Consider the following 18,422-nt stretch of genomic DNA (forward strand, 5'->3'; position numbering starts at 1 on the left):
CTTACATTCAGATCTTTCTTTTTTAAGAAAGGTTTCATTGCAATTGTAAAGAATTATATGTCATTTCCATTGGCAAGAACTTCAATATAATGAAATGATTAACATTTTCTTATGTTTTCGGTTATGGTAGTGTGTATACCATGCAACATAGTGTGCAATTCACCTTCATACTTTTTTCAAAGGTCATTGAAGAAGCGTATTAGCATCATCGTCGGCTAATATTTAGGATAACATTTATTTAAAATAATTGTGTTATATAGTACTTGTAATCAAGAACAACTATAAAGATGCATAATTTAGATTATAGTGGTCCATCATTAGGTTTTTCTACTAGCGGTTTTCTAATTTATTTATATACCATTTTCATTTACGTTTTCTAGAGATGTGGGTGTTATTGATGAATATTAAATATATTCTTGATGGATGTAAAATCGTACTGTGAATTAGAGTTTTCCACGTTTTATAATATTTTCTGTAAAAGATGATATTGACAAACATCAACTTAAAGGAGTCTACAAGATAGATTGTTCCTGTGGAAAAAGCTACATAGGTGAAACAGGTCGCTCCCTCCAGACAAGGCTCAAAGAGCATGGCGCTGACATTAGGAATGGAAGATCTCGTACCTCAGCCTTGGCAGAACAATCCTTGAAGACTAAGCACCACATCTGTCTGGAAAATGCATCTATTATCGCAAGGGAAGAGCAGCATCAGAGGTGAAAGATCAGAGAAGCACTTGAGATTATTAAGCATCCTCATAATCTGAACAGAGACAATGGTATGGAGATTAGCGGGAGCTGGCTTCCCTTGATCAGTGAAATCAAAAAGCGCCAACCCATCCCCAGGTAAGGCCTTCAGCAGGTATGTTATCCCTACCCTATTCTATTATCAGTGGTCAGTAACTTTTTATCATAGAATTATTATCATTAAAAATCTTTAATATATCAATTTCTATATAGCTATTAATTAATATATTAATTATCATATTAATTAATTATAAATATTAACTATTTATAATTGTTAATATGATTTGGTTAAATATATTAATTTAATTTATATATAGAAATTGATATATTATCCTAGTATTTCTATATGAATTAAAATTTTTTATCCCTTTATATTCTAGTATTAACTATTTATCATATTAATTAACATTTTAATGTTATAATATTTTATATATAACTATTAATTAATATATTAATTATCATATTAATCAATTATAAATATTTATAATTGTTAATATGAATTAATTTAATATATTAAATTAATTTATATAGAAATTAATTTAATTAAATAAAAAAAATAAAAATTAGTTCAATCTTTTAAACTAAATCTATTTCTAATACCTAATATTATCTCCTCAAAAATTTTAATTAAAATAAAAGTAATTATAAAAATAATAATAAAAATAAAAAGCAAAAATAAAAATAAAATTAAAATTAATTTAAGATTCTAGCCGACAGTGTGTTCCTAAAAATTTTCCCTCATAAGTATTTATTCTGTCTTGATTTCTCTTCTTTTATCATCATTCTTAACCCTGATGATGGATCCCATTTGGGATTTGAAACGTTGGTATAAAAATGTTCATACTGTGGATTCTCCGGTCAATAATTCGAAAAATATTTTCCAACTCTGGCATACTTTTAATGGTATCTATCTGAAGCACTTGTGCAACATGTAATCACATTTTGGAAGAGTCAAATATTCATCATATTTTTGAAATTAAACTAGAATTTTTTTACTATGAATATTTGACTCTTCTAAAATGTGATTACATGTTGCACACCTGCTTCATATAGATACCATTAAAAGTATGCCAGAGTTACACAAATATTCTGGCTATGATGATGGGTGAGGTCAAACTTCAAAAAGGTCTCGTGATTGAGACCCATTTTCAACTCTGGTACAGTTATAGTTGAGACCCATGTTCGAATCCAAAACCTATACAAACACGTTTGATAGGAAGTTCTTAGGCGAACAAGGAATAGTCTAGTTGTAGTAACTGTAACTTGGTCAAGCTGTTGAAGTCAAGGCATGATTTGGTTGGGTTCCTAAGTTGCAAAAAAAGTAAGGCTAGTTGTGATGGCATGATAACTAAGTAGTGTCGGGGTGTGCCAGGGAATGAAAAGGTGTGTTAGCAAATTATAGACAATGTCAATGCATGTCGAGGAGTGTTGGGGAGTGTTGGGGCACCAAAAGGGAGAACTAGGTCAAAATTCATGGAAATGAATGAATAAGATTGTGTGTCAGGGAGTGTTGGTGAATTTCAGGTGTCCCAAGGACAAAGTGTGTTGGGAGAATTTTAGAATAGGACTTGTAGGAGGAAAGCCTACAATTGCGATAAGGGGATAGACAAAAGCAATTTTAGACAAAGGGACACTTTGGGCAAGGCAGAACACTATTTTTTCAATGACTTGGTTGGGTTCCCAAGTTGCAAAAAAACGTAGGGCTATCTATAAGGGCACGAAAATTGGGGAGTGCCAAGGTGTGCCAGAGAATGCCAAGAAGTACTAACACATGTTAGGCAGTTCCAAGGCATGTTAGGCATGCCAAGACATTCCAAGTACTAAGGCATGCCAAGATGTGCTAGGTGCTAGGGTGTGGTTCCAATGCATGCTAGGGAGTGTCAGAGAAACACAAGGGATTACTAGTTTCAATTGCATGGAAATGAATGAATAAGAGTGTGTGATAGGGAGTGTTAGTGAGTTCCAATGTAAACCCACTTTGAATGCACCAAGGGGGATCTGAAGGGTAGCATCTGATGCTCTTATGCATATGTGGTTAAACAAAAAGCCCCCCTTTCATTTGCATGAAGTGTTCCTGGTACAAATCCATGTTAGAGTCGAGGCCCTGAAAAGATGAAGTCTAAGTACATTGAATGTATTGTCTATAAATAACCTCTCTAACAACCTGACACAAACATATAATGATGCCATTTACATTGGAGGTGTAAATCACTTGAATTGTGTTACAACTTTAATCGCTCCCCCACAAAAATGTGTCATGCTTCCTTTTGATGATTCTTCAACCCTATTGGAGAACAACCTCACAATGGAAAAGGAATTTAAACATGATGTAACTTTAATAGTGCCCCAAATTCACCCCTTAGCTCACCACTCATGGTTAATTTAAGGCTATTTCAAGCATTGATGTGGATAAGATCATTTTATTTTCTCTTGTGTATATTATTCTACATTGACACAATTGAGTTTAGCGGTTAAGGACTTAAGATTTATGGGATTTAGGTGTTAGTGGTTAAGGGGTTAGTAGTTAAGGTGTTTAGGTAGTGAAGGGTTAGGGGTTAAGGGTCACAGGTTAAGAGGATAAGGAGTCATGTCTTAGGAGATGGTTCATGGATTATAGGTTAGGGGTTAGTGTCTTAAGATTTAATGAGTCAAGGGGTTTATAGGTTATGAGTTGTGAGTGTAGGGGTTAAGGGATTATGGATTGGGGGTTAAGGGGATAGGGAATTTAGTATTTATGGGTTAAGGGCTTATTGTTTGTGATAATTGGACTCCTAATACCCTTATCACCACTATTGGGGGTTCCCCTATCAATTTATGTCACTACCTTCTCTCTAAGTCCCATAGATCCTATGAAAGTAAGTCCTAAGACCCATTCTCATTCTCTAATGATAGTATTATAGATCTTAGTAAACCATGCTTTTACCTTTGACTTCTACCATCCATGCTACCTTTGTGTTCCCTTGCCCCATTCAATACACCATAACACGATACCCCCCCTACAACATTTTTTGGTCATGCCATTCCACTTTTTTTAATGTTATGCCCTTACAACTACACCCTTGGGCCCCCTTGGCTAAGGGATTAAGCACATTAGGGGTTATGGGTTGTGATAAGGGAGCCCCTAATCCCCTTATCACAACTAGAAATAGTCTCATGAACAACATCAATATCTACTAGAGGTGTTGCAATGAAAGCAATAATGAATACGAAAGTTGTGGTCAATAGGACATGGATCATCAAGATCTTAAACCATCCAATGTAAAGATGATTTTCAATGCTAGTGATCTAGTCACATAAAAGACTCCATAATTTTGTGCTTTGTGATACCCCTAGGATTCAATAATTAATCCAAAGTGAGGATTCATTGCTGAGGTGATAATGGAAACAACCTTGAGTTGACGCAAAGTGACACTTTGTGAGCCTTGCACAACTAGGGTGTCAGTTTCATCATCAACAAGAGGCACAATTGACAAGTGGCAACATCTCACATTTAGGGCACTTGGTCACAAATATTTATGCATTTTTTTCCATTGAGGGTACCTTTCACATTTCCCAAGGCACAAATTACATATCTGGATGAATTTTGGATAACTTGTCACATTCCACTAGATTGATGCATGAAGAGGAGCTCCCATCCTTTTAGAAGATTTTGGAGGATTTCATGGCATAGTTAAGGGTCACATGTATAAAAGTAGAACACCATAGCCAAGAATAAAAAAATTGGCATTTGTATCACATGTCGTAAAGGAGAAGGACATAGGTGAAGAGTACTCCATTTAGAAACATAAAAAAGCTTGTTTATGTCCTCTTTCCAAAGAAGAGGAGATATCTTGTGACAAAAAGTCCAAATTGCCAACAAAGGAAGACCCGGGTAAGGGTTTACTTCTTTCACATGTTGAGAGAAATTCATGTATTTTAAGGTGTGTTTTATTGTTGAGTTCACATATTTGGAAGCACAATTGCACAAGTGGAAAGATATCATATTTGGGGCACTTGGCTACAAATTTGTATGTGTGTTTTCTATTGAGGGCATCTTTCACATTCCCCAAGGCACAAATCAAATATTTGGAGGCATCTTGGATGACTTGTCACAGTCCACTAGCTTCACACATGAAGAAGAACTCCCATCATTTAAAAATGTTTTGGAGGGTTTTCATGGCATAGTGAAGGGTCACATTTACAAAAAAGAGAACGTTTAAGTCAAGAAAATGACAATTGACAATCACATCACATGTGGCACAAAGGAGAGGAACATAGGTGAAGAGTGCTCCATTTTGAAATATCTAGAACAACTTGTTTATGTCCTATTTCAAAAGAAGATAAGATATCTTGAGACAAAGGGCCCAAATTGTCGACAAAAGAGGACCATGTATTGGAAAATACGTGCTAACACATGCTAGACATTGTCAATGCATGATGAGGAGTGTTAAGGAGTGCTAGGACATCACAAAGGAGAAATAGGTAAAAATACATGGAAATGAATGAATAAGAATGTGTACCAAGGACTGTCAAAGAATTCTAGGTGTCTCAAAGATAAAGTGTGTTAGGAGAAGGTCAGAATAGGACTTGTAGGAGGCAAGCATATGGTTACAATAACGGGATAGACAAAGAAATTTCAAACAAAGGGATACTTTGGATTGGGCACAACATTGTTTTTCCAATGACTTAGTTGGGTTCCTAAGTCTCAAAAAAAAGAAGGCTATCTATGAGGGAATGGTAGCTAGGGAGTGCTAAGGTGTGGAAAGGAATATCAAGAAGTAATAACACATGCTAGGCAGTTCCAAGGCATGATAGGCATGCCAAGACAAGCCAAGGTCTAAGGCATGCCAGGATGTGCCAGGTGCCATGGTGTGGTGAAAATGCATGCTAGGGAGCGTGAGGGCCAAGTACCAAAGAAACACAATGGAGCACTAGTTTCAAATGCATGGAAGTGAAGTGTTAGCAACTTCCAGGTGTGCTAAGGAGGGAGTGAAAAGGTATGCTAGGCAGTGCCAAGGCATGCCAAAGTTTCTAGGGAAGCATACCAAGATGTGTCAAGTGCCAAGGTGTGCCAATGCATGTTAAGGAGTGTTAGGGAGTTCTAGAGAAACAAAAGGGAGCACTAGGTGAAAATGCATGGAAATGAATGAATAAGAGTATGTGACAGGGAGTGTCAACGAATTCTAGGTGTGCTAAGGAGAGAGTAACATGTTATGCTAGGCAGCGCTAAGTCCCAAAAAAAGTAAGGGTAGTTGTGAGGGCATGATAGCTAAGGAGTGCCAGGGCATGCCAAGTAATGAAAAGGTGTGCTAACACATGCCATATAGTGTCAATGCATGTTGAGAAGTGTTAGGGAGTGAGATACCATTACAAGGGAGAACTATGTCAAAATGTATGGAAATGAACGAATAAGAGTGTGTGTCAAGGAGTGTCAATGAATTCTAGGTGTCTCAAGGATAAAGTGTGTTAGGAGAAGGTCAAAATAAGACTTGTAGGAGGCAAGCCTATGGTTACAATAAGGGGTTGGACAAAGTAGTTTCAGACAAAGGGATACTTTGGGTTGGGCACAACATTGTTTTTCCAATGACATGGTTGGGTTGCCAAGTCGCAAAAAAAGTAAGGCTATCTACGAGGGCATGACAGCTAGGGAGTACCAAGGTGTGCCAAGGAATGCTAGGAAGTACTAACACATTCTATATAGTTCCAAGGCATGATAGGCATGCCAGGATGTGTCAGGTGCCAAGGTCTAGCATGAATACATGCTAGGGAGTGGGAGGGCCAAGTGCCAGTGAAACACAAGGGAGCACTCATTTCAAATGCATGTAAATGAAGTGTCGACGAGTTCTAGGTGCGTTAAGGAGGGAGTGAAAAGGTATGATAGCCAGTGCCAAGGCATCACAACAGAGAACTACGTCAAAATTCTTTGAAATGAATGAATAAGAGTGTGTGCCAAGGAGTGTCAACAAATTCTAGGTGTCCCAAGGATGAAGTGTGTTAGGAGAAATTCAGAATAATACTTGCAAGAGGAAACCCTGTGGTTGTGATAAGGCATGTACAAAGTAGTTTCAGACAAAGGGAGAATTTGGGTTGGGCAGAACATTGTTTTGTCAATGACTTGGTTGGGTTCCCAAGTCGCATAAAAAGTGAGGCTATTTATGAGGGCATGACAACTAGGGAGTGTCAATGTGTTCTAGGGAATGCTAGGAAGTACTAACACATGCTACATAGTTCCAAGGAATTTTAGGCATGCCAAGAAATTCCAAGCACCAGGGTGTGGCGCCAACACATGCTAGGGAGTGTTAGGGCCAAGTTCTAGGGAAACACAAAGGAGCACTAGTTTCAAATGCATGGAAATGAATGAATAAGAGTGTGACAGAGAGTGTTAGTGAGTACAAGGTGTGCTAAGTGTCAGGGAGTGCTAGGATGTGATAGGGAGTGAAAAAGCATGCAAAAAAATGCAGGGGATGCTAACACATGCTACATAGTGCCAAGGGATTGTTAGGCATGCCAGGTGTTATGGCATGTCAAGATGTAAACTTTGTTGCTTAGTTGTTTTACGACCATGGTTGGATGTGAGCCTTGTCTTCGTAACTTGTTAAGTTGTATGAGTTTATATTCAACACGAGTAGCCTAAGATGAGTTATAGGAAGTTCTTAGGTGGACAGGGCATAGTCTAGTTGTAGTAATTGTAACTTGGTCAAGATGTTGTTATAGTCAAGTTGTTGTTACAGTTGAGGCAAGATTTGGTTGGGTTCCCATGTTGCAAAAAAGGTAAGGGTAGTTGTGAGGCATGATAGCTAAGGAGTGCCATGGCATGCTAAGGAATGAAAAGGCGTGCTAACACATGCCATATAGTGTGAATGCATGCCAATGAGTGTTGGGGAGTGTCAGGGCTAGGCACAACATTATTTTTTCAATGAATTGGTTGGTTTCCCAAATCGCAAAAAAGGTAAGGCTATCTATACAGGCATGACAACTAGGGAGTGCCAACATGTGCCAGGAAATGCCAAGAAGTGTTAACACATGCTAGACAGTTCCAAGGCATGATAGGCATGCCAAGTCATGCCAAGTGCTAAGGCATGTCAAGATGTGCCAAGTGTTAGGGTTTGGCACCAACACATGCTAGGGAGTGTTAGGGAGTGCTAGGAAACACAAGGGATCACTAGTTTCAATTGCATGGAAATGAATGAATAAGAGTGTGTGATAGGGAGTGTTAGCGAGTTCCAAGTGTGCTAAGGAGGGAGTGACAAGGTATGCTAGGTAGTGCCAAGGCGTGCTATAGTGCTAAGAAAGCATGACAAGATCTACCAAGTTCCAAAGTTTTCCAATGCATGTTGAGTGTTAGTGAGTGCTAGGGAAACACAAGGGAGCACTAGGTCAAAATGCATGGAAATGAATGAATAAGAGTGTGTGATAGGGAGTGCAGTGAGTTCCATGTGTGTTAAGGAGGGAGTGACATGGTATGATAGGAAGTGATAAGGCATGCTAGAGTGTGAGGATAACATCCGACCAAGATGTTACAAGTGCCAAGGTGTGCCAACACGTGCTAGGAAGTGTTACAGAGTTCCATGGAAACACAAGGGACCACTAGGTCAAAATAATGCATGGAAATGAATGAATAATATTTTCTGACAGGAAGTGTCAGTGAGTTCCAGGTGTGTTGAGGGAGTGAAAAGATATTATTTGCAGTGCTAAGGCATGCTAGAGGTCAGGGCAGTGATATGCCAAGTGTTGGGTGTGGAGCCTGATTATCTTCCTTATTCAGAGGTATCTCCGCATTGGACCCTAGTTCGTAATGTGGCAGCAACACTGCTTGTAAAATGTTCACCGCTATGGGGGTCCAGGGGGGCCGACGACGATTATTTGGAGCCCCTCCCGGCGAGGGATCAGGGGAAACGCCCCCGAAGCTAAAAATAGATGTAAAATTTCCTTGTAAAATGTTGTAATGTCATAGTCAATCTGGGTCGTTCATTAGGCAGAGATCTGACAGTAGAAGTTATCTTTAAATTAGGGTTTTTTTCCTAGAAGGCAACCCCCACGCTATATATGAGGGAATTGTATTGCATCTATGTAGATCTATATTCTGAGCGAGAAAGAGAGAGGAGATTGTGTGAGAGAGAAGAGGGAATTACAACGGATCTACTGTAGGTTGTCTCTCTTCAGTTTGTTGGATAATATAAAAGGAAGGACTAGTTGTTTCTCCGTGGATGTAGCCCAAATTGGGTGAACCACGTATATATGTGTCTCTCTTGTTTTATGTGTTTTCTATGTTTATATTTTTGCAATATATTTTATATGATCCATTTCTCTGTAATATATAATTTTCTAACAACTGGTATCAGAGTCGAAGGTCTATTTAGCTGATAAACTCGTAGGAGAGAAGGGTTCCTTGTTCGAGTGGGCACAATGGTGGAAGATGGTAGGTTTAGGGTCGAAAACTTTAACAGCCAAAACTACTAGCTATGGAAGATGTAGATGGAAGATTATCTGTATCAGAAAGATCTATACCTACCATTGAGTGGAAAGACAAAGAAGTCGATAGGTATGAGAGACACAGAATGGGATATTCTCAACAGAAAGGCACTTGGAATAATACAGATGTGTTTAGCAGCGTTGGTAGCCTTTAATATTTCAAAGGAAATGATAATAGAGGGTTTAATGTCGGCATTGGCCAAACTATATGAAAAAAACTCGGCCTCAAATAAGGTATTTCTTATGAAGTGTTTATTTAATATGAAGATGTCAGAAGGTGGATCTGTTGCTGATCATTTAAATGAATTTAATACAGTTACCAGTCAGTTAAGTTCTGTAGGGGTAACTTTTGATGATGAATTTAGGGCTTTGTTATTTCTATGCTCATTGCCAGAAAGTTGGAATGGTTTAGTTATGGCCATTAGTAACTCTATCTCTGTATCTAGTACTTTAAAGTTTGATGATGTTGTCGATCCAATCCTTAGCAAGGAACTGCGACGGAAAAGATCCGGTGTGACATCAGGTAATGCTTTGACTACAGTGAATAGGGAAAGAAAAATGGAAAGAGGAAAGAGCCCAGGATATCGCAGTAAGTCAAGGGAAGGTAGATCCAATTCCAGATAGGGGATAGTGTGCTGGAAATGTGGGAAGAAAGGGCACCTGAAGAAAGACTGCAAGTCTCGGAAGGGAAACGAAGGAGATGTGCAGCAATAAAAAAATCATGAAGCGAATGTGACAGGTGATGTGTTGCAAGATGCTTTGATTCTTTCATTAGAAAATATTATTGATGCTTGGGTGGTAGATTCAGGGGACTCATTCCATGCCACACTTGATAGGAAACATTTTCATGATTATGTTCAAGGAGATTTTGGACATGTTCGATTAGGTGATGATAAACCCTGTAAAATCATTGGAATGGGTACAGTTTTCATAAAACAACATAATGGAAATAAATGGTTGTTGAAGGAGGTAAGGAATGTTCTAGATCTGAAGAAAAATCTAATTTCAACAGGGCAGTTGGGAGGTGAAGGTTGTGTAACTACTTTTACAGATAAAACCTGGAAGGTCACTAAAGGAGCCCTGGTAATAGCAAAAGGAGAAAATGTTGGTACATTGTATTTATGCAATGGTATTTCTAATTATGTTAATGCTTTAACCTCTATACGAGAAGATATGACATTGTGGCATTATAGGCTCAGGCACATGAGTGAGAAGGGGATGCAGATTCTTCACTCAAGAAATTTTTTGCCAGGTTTGAAGCATGTTGATTTAAAATTCTGTGAGAATTGTGTTTATGGAAAACAGAAGAGAGTCAGATTCCTCAGAGTTGGGAAAGAAAAGAAGAGCAAAAAATTAGAGCTTGTGCATACAGATATATGGGGACCTACTCAGGTATCATCTCTCGGTGGCTCTCATTATTATGTTACTTTTATTGATGATGCAACCATAAAAACATGGATTTATTGTATTCAAAATAAATCTGATGTATTTGATACTTTAAAGAAATGGAAAGCTTTGGTTGAAAATGAGACAAGAAAAAGGTTGAAGTGTCTCAGATTAGAAAATGGAGGTGAATATTGCAGCAAAGAGTTTGATAGGCACTGTTCAGAGAATGGAATTTGCAGAGAGAAGACAGTTCCAGGAACACCACAAGAAAATGGTGTGTCAGAAAGGATGAACAGGACAATCATGGAGCATGCAAGGTGCATGAGATTGCATGTAGGATTGCCTTTAAAATTTTGGGTAGATGCTATAGATATTGTTGTTTATCTAATAAACAGAGAGCCTTCAAGTTCCTTGGATGGTGGAATTCCAGAGGTGGAATGGAAAGGTAAAAAGGTAAACTACTCATTTTTAAAGGCTTTTGGTTGTGAAGCCTTTGTCCACATTAATAAAGAAAATAGAACAAATCTTGAGGAAAAATAAAATAAATGTACCTTTATTGGATATGGTGTTAATGATTTTGGTTATCACTTTTATGATTATGAAAAACACAAAAACATTAGGAGTAGAGATGTCATATTCAATGAAAAGGTTTTGTATAAGGATCAGATGCAGGAAAAGAATCAGGAAAAAGAAAACAAAGAATATACAATGCTTGATGAGATCACAGAAAAAGTGAAGGTGCTTGAAAATCATAATGATCAACAACCAGAACAAATACAACAACCACAACAACAAAAAGCACCTCAAACATCTGAAAGTGGTGTTAGAAGATCTACCAGGATAAGTAGATCCCCTGAATGATACTTTCCTTCATTATATTATATATCGTTGACTGATTCTGGTGAACCAAAATGTTATGAAGAATCAGTGCAGGTAGAAACTAGGAAGAAGTGGGAGCAAGCCATGAAACAAGAGATGGACTCCTTAGCACATAACTAGACTTGGGACTTAGTGAGGTTGCCCGTAGGTAAAACAAAATTGTAGAATAAATGGGTTTACAGGTTGAAGGAAGAAGATGGATGTAGAAAAAGGTATAAAGCTAGACTTGTGGTGAAGGGGTTTGCACAGAAAAAGTGTATAGACTTTGATGAGATATTTTCTCCTGTTGTTAAAATGACTTCAATCAGAACTATTTTAAGTCTAGTAGTAGTTGAAGATTTGCATCTTGAGCATTTAGATGTAAAGACAACATTGCTCCATGGGGATTTGGAGGAATATATATATATATATATATATATATATATATATATATATATATATATATATATATATATATATATATATATATATATATATATATATATATATATATATATATATATATATGCAGCAACCACAAGGATATGAGGTAAAAGGGAAGGAGAAATTAGCGTGCAGGTTGAAGAAGAGCTTGTATAGCTTAAAACAGGTTCCAAGGCAGTGGTATCTAAAATATGACATGTTTATGTCTGAACAAGGTTATACTAGATGTCACTCTGATAATTGTGTTTATCTCAAAAGGAAAAATGATGGAAGCTATATTATATTTTTATTGTATGTAGATGACATGCTTGTTTCATGTTCTAACATGTAGGAAATAAATGTGCTTAAAAGAAAATTGGCAAACTCATTTGAAATGAAGGATTTGGGTGCTGCAAAAAAAATCCTTGGTATGAGAATAACTAGAGATAGGGAGAATCACAAATTAACATTGTCTCAGAGTGAGTACATACAAAAGGTTTTGAAAAGGTTTAATATGCAAAATGCAAAACTAGTTAGTATACCTTTGGCTAGCAATTTCAAACTAAGTAAGGAAATGTGTCCCAAGACTCAATAAGAAATGGATTATATGTCTAAAGTTCCATATGCATCAACAGTTGGTAGCTTAATGTATGCAATGGTTTGCATAAGGCCTGATATTGCACATGCAGTGGGAGTTGTAAGCAGGTACATGAACAATCCAGGAAAAGAACATTGGATGGCAGTGAAGTGGATTCTTAGGTATTTGAGAGGTACCACAAATCAAGCATTATGCTTTGGTGGTTCAAACATTTCTCTACAGGGATATGTTGATGCAGATATGGCAGGTGATAGAGATAACAGGAGGAGCACCACAGGGTATGTGTTTACTGTAGGTGGAACAACTGTCAGTTGGGTTTCAAAACTGCAAAGTGTTGTTGCACTCTCAACAACGGAAGAAGAGTATGTTGCTGCTATAGAGGCTAGTAAATAAATGATTTGGTTACAAAGGCTTTTGGATGAATTGGGTAAGAAGCAGGAGTTAGGCAGGTTATACAGTGACAGCCAGAGTGTCATACATCTTGCAAAGAACTCTGCATTTCATTCCAAGACTAAACATATACAGCTCAAGTACCATTTCATACGGTCAGTGTTGGAAGATGGACAATTGAAGCTGGAAAAGATACACACTAGCCAGAATCCTGCAGATATGTTAACAAAAGTTGTAACCAGGGAGAAACTGAGATTCTGCTCAGTTTCAATTGGTCTTCAAGTATGATGAAGAAGATGAGAAACAACCAGGTCCAAAGTGGAGTCATTGTCCAACAAATGAAGCAGCGATGGAGTTGCTATAATCAGTCTCCAAGTGGGAGATTGTTGGGTGTGGAGCCTGATTATCTTCCTTATTCAGAGGTATCACTGCATTGGACCCCAGTTCATAATGTGGCAGAAACGTTGCCCGTAAATTGTTCATCGCTAGGGGGGTCTAGGGGGAGTGACGACGATTATTTAGATCCCCGCCTTGGTGGGGGATCGAGGGCAGCATCCCTGAAGCTAAAAATAGATGTAAAATTTCCTTGTAAAATGTTGTAATTTCGTAGTCAATATGGGTCGTTCATTAGGCGGAGATCTGACGGTAGAAGTTATGTTTAATTTAGGGTTTTATTCCCTAGAAGGAAACCCCCTTGCTATATATGAGGGAATTGTATTGCATCTATGTAGATCTGTATTCTGAGCGAGAAAGAGAGAGGAGATTGTGTGAGAGCAAAGAGGGAATTACAATGGATCTGTTGTAGGTTGGATAATATAAAAGGAAGGACTGGTTGTTTCTCCATGGACGTAGCCCAAATTGGGTGAACCACATATATCTGTGTCTCTCTTGTTTTATGTGTTTATATTTATGCAATATATTTTATGTGATCCATTGCTTTGTAATATATAATTTTCTAACACCAAGATGTGCCAAGTGCCAGGGTGTGCCAATACATGCCAGGGAGTGTTAGGGAGTGCCACTGAGACACAAGGGAGCGCTAGTTTCAAATGCATGGAAATGAATGAATAAGAGTATGTGACAGGGAGTGTCAATGAGTTCTAGGTGTGTTAAGGAGTGAGTGACAAGGTATGCTAGGTAGTGCTAAGGAATGCTAGAGTGTTAGGGAAACATGCCAAGATGTGCCAGGTATCAGGGAGTGTTAGGGAGTTCCATGGAAACACAAGGGAGAACTAGCTCAAAATGCATGGAAATGAATAGATAAGAGTGTGTGATAGGGAGTCTCAGTGAGTTCCAAGTGTTCTAAGGAGGGAGTGACATGGTTATATGATAGGAAGTGCCAAGACATGCTAGAGTGACAGGGCATGCCATGGAGTGCTATGGTGTGTTAGGGAGTGAAAAGCATGCCAATAAATATAGGGGATGCTAACACGCACCACATAGTGCTACAAGATTGTTAGACGTGCCAGGTGTTGTGACATGTCAAGATGTAAACTGTGTTGCTTAGTTATTTTATGGCCATGGTTGGACATGAGCCTTGACTTGGTAACTTATTAAGTGGGATGAGTTGAGATTGGACATGAGTAGCCTAATATGTGTTATATGAATTTCTTAGGTGAACAAGGCATAGTCTAGTTGTAGTAACTATAACTTGGTTAAGTTGTTGTAGTCGAGGCAAGACTTGGTTGGGTTCCCAAGTCTCAAAAAAGGTAAGGGCAGTTGTGAGGGCATGATAGCTAAGGAGTGTCAGGGCATGCCAAGGAATGAAAAGGCATGCTAACACATAGCATACAGTGTCAATGGATGTTGAGGAGTGTTAGGGAGTGTCAGGGGAACACAAGAGAGAACTAGGTCAAAATGCTTGGAAATGAATGAATAAGAGTGTGTGCCAAGGAGTGTTAGTGAATTTCAAGTGTCCCAAGGAGGAAGTGTTTTAGGAGAAGTTCATAATAGGACTTTTAGGAGGCAAGCCTATGGTTGTGATAAGGCATGGAAAAAGAAATTTCAGAGAAAGGGAGACTTTGGGTTGGGCACAATATTGTTTTTCTAATGAATTGGTTGGGTTCCCAAGTCGCAAAAGTGCCAATGTGCGAAGTGCCGATGTGCCAAGTGCCAATGTGTGCCAAGTGCTAATGTATGTCAATGAAATATTATGCCAAGGTATTCCAGGGCATGCTAGGGACTACAGAGCATGCCAACACATGCTAGGGGAGTGTTATGCTATGCTAGGGCATGCCAACACATGCTAGGGGAGTGTTATGCTATGCTAGGGCATGCCAACATGTGCTTGGGAATCCTACTCATGGAAAGGTGTTCTAGGAACAAAGATGTTCCAAGACATGCGAGGTGCCAAGGAATGTTAGTGTGTGCCAAAGCATGTTAAGGTGTGCCATGAGTGTTGAGGAGTGCTAGGTCTCTCTCATTAATAGAATTGCTAGATCTTGATTATGTATTAAATATTATAGTTCCTACACACACTAGTGGAACTTTATCTAAAGGAAATTTTCTAGATAATAAACCTAATAGAGATGAATCATGTGTTGACTCATAGTAAAACTATATTCTTGTTGCTTGAGGGAAATGATACACACTAATTGCTTCTTAACAAATTGGCTGACTCTAACCATTATGGCCTTGGAAACATAATGAAAGGACTCCACAAAAGTGGTCTTAAGTCATTATATTTTGACAAAAAATATAGTAACAGGTACATAATGTCATAAAAAACTCATTGGAATGATCAGTGATGATGAACATTTTTTGACCATCACCAAAAGTAACCAAAAAGAGCATTGGCGAGGGTCAATAAAATCTCGTCACTAGAAGTGTCACCAAAGAGAGAAATAGTGATGGGCCTTTAACGACCCTCACCAAAATTGTCACCAAAGAGAGAATTAGTGACGGGCATTTAACGACCCTCACCAAAAGTGTCATTGAAAATGGTTTTAGTGACAAACCTTAAAGGACCATCACTATATACACTTAAAACAACAGTTTTTTAAGGACCATCACCATATGCGACATTGGTGACGAACCTTAAAGGTCCATCACAAGCATGACCCTCACCAATGACCTTTTTTCTTGTAATGAAACTATGAGTGTTCAATGAACATATTGCCAAATCGTTAGTTTTTTTACTTTGATATATGTTATATTCAAGTTCATAAGATGCATTTTGTCTAAGTTTATTTAGCTCAATAGAAACTTTTTCATTGAGGGAAAAGCTACTATGTCCCAATTTATTTAATAAATACAAGAATTTAATATCTTTAAAGTGCAATATAAACAAGTTCATGTTGCCTAACTCCTTCGAGGTCAAAAGCCAATTTGTCCATTTTTAACCCTTGTGATCGATGTATAGTTCGTGCACATGCCAGTTGAACAAGAAATTGTTCTCTTGTAAAACTAATTTTGTTGTTTGATTCATTATTCTTACAAACTCTAGTAATAGGTGTCCACATAGACATTATTCCATCTTTGTACATATGTGCCATTTTTTGCGTTGAATAGTTCCAACGGCTGGATCAACAAATTCGATCCAAATTGCACCATTTTCAAATGTCGTTGATGCTCTAAAAATTCTTTTAGCACCATTGACCAAGCCATCCTGAAAATTGTAATTTTCTCCAATTAGTTCAATAAGCATATTTTCTTTGAGTACAATAGAAGATGGCATTTGCATTTTGATCTATTATTGAAATTTATATTTGTTGATTCAATTGTTCTATCATATGAATTTAATATAATTTCTTCTTTGTTTATGAGAGACACCATTCTTTCATTATGTTCATGTACATTCTTCTTTAAATAAAAGAGGTATGGAAAAGTTGGATCATTTGGTACCGATGTATAACAATGTTTGTTCAAGAATGCAAGATCATCATCAGTATGTGAACATTTCCTAATTCTATTTAATATGGATACAAATTCTTTATTATCTTGTCACGGTACTTGTTTTAGTTCATAAGTTTTCACATTTTCTTTCCAAAAGTTGTAAGGGGCACTAGTTCCTTTAAGTACGATTGTTCAAATACCCAACAATCACATACAGGTTGTTCTTGACATAGGTCACGAAAGAATATTATGTCAACATTCCCAAATGTTGAAGCTGGAGTATGCAAAATTTTGCTGAGATTCTTGTCAATGTTATATAGCAATAGAGACCCAATTAATGAAGTCTCATCTATCAAAAAAATTTAAGTTGTTCGTATTATTTGCTCAATATATCGAGTGTATTTAAGCCAATGGAACTATGTGACATGGTGAAAGTGGAATGCAAGGCTGAATGGATTGTAAAACCATGTGCAATATATGAAACTTTGCTAGTAAATGCAAGTATTCAACCTTTTTTTTCAAGTATTTGTTATAAAGACATACCAGTGCATGGTAAAGTGCTTGCGCAGTGAATATCTTTCTTGTATCAAGCACCTCCAGTGATGAAAAAATAGAAGCGCTTACTAGGATTATTCTTTTTCCTTAAAACTATTTGTTTGATTATTTATTGTTGCTCTTGATTTAACTGTCTCATAATTTCATGGTATGTGAATGTGTCCAAAAAAAAGGGATGCTTAATGAATTCATTGTTTTCTGTATATTTAATTTGAGTGATTTTTAATTGCATTTTCTCTTGCAAATCTTGTTCAATGTCATGTTTTTCATTAGAACAAGCCCTATTGTCAGTTTCTAATGGCAAGGGAAGCATAAATATCACGTCACTTTGGGATGAAATTGTAGTAGAAGCAGTTTCAATATCACACCATGGTGTGACTAAATGAGAAAACTTTTCTTTTGTGACATCGATAATGTATTTATGTAAAAAGTATGCTTCAACCCATATTTCTTCATTTTTCTTTAATGTGTATTCAGAATCTCTATATGGGATGTAAAGCATCATTTTTTCTCTATAATGGTTTTCTAGGTTCATGTGCTCATTATATCGAATGAATCTTATGACACATGGAAATTTTCGTTTTTTGATGTTGTTTCCGTGATTGAATAAGAGGAAACATATTCTGCCAAGAAAACTTGCTCAAGGGAAACAGGATGTGCAACATATCTATCAACAGTTGTCATGCAAACAATATCTTCATAATTACCAGGTTCTTGTTCTAACAAAATAGGTCTTTTTAGAACATATGTTTGTTTTTCAGCAGGAGCAGTTTTAATGAAAATTGTTTTTCTAGAAGTTGAATACAAAGGCAATGACAAAGCAATGTGGACTCCTTTTCAACTTGAAATTTGTTGCATATTTAGCAATGTGTTTCTAATCTTATGAATAGTTTCAATTTTGTTGTCTCCACAAGATATGCAATTTTTTCGAATTTGTTTGAAAGCAATTACCATGGAGCGATCCATTTTTTTCATATAAGAGTTGAAATATGTTTCAACAGCATAGGCATCTAAAATAAATTGAGCATTTTTGTTTTCTTTCCACAACGAAGGGATTTTTTTTGCAAATGCATTTATTCACACATTGCAAAGATTTCTTTTGAGCAACACAGTTGGCCTAGTAATACAAAATCATAAGAGCGTGATGTATTCTTGTTTTGTAATTCCAAGATCAACTAAAAACA

Source organism: Pinus tabuliformis, chromosome 4_1 (assembly GCF_031772625.1).
Source record: "Pinus tabuliformis cultivar Carrire ecotype Pingquan chromosome 4_1, CPIR1, whole genome shotgun sequence".
NCBI lineage: Eukaryota > Viridiplantae > Streptophyta > Pinopsida > Pinales > Pinaceae > Pinus > Pinus tabuliformis.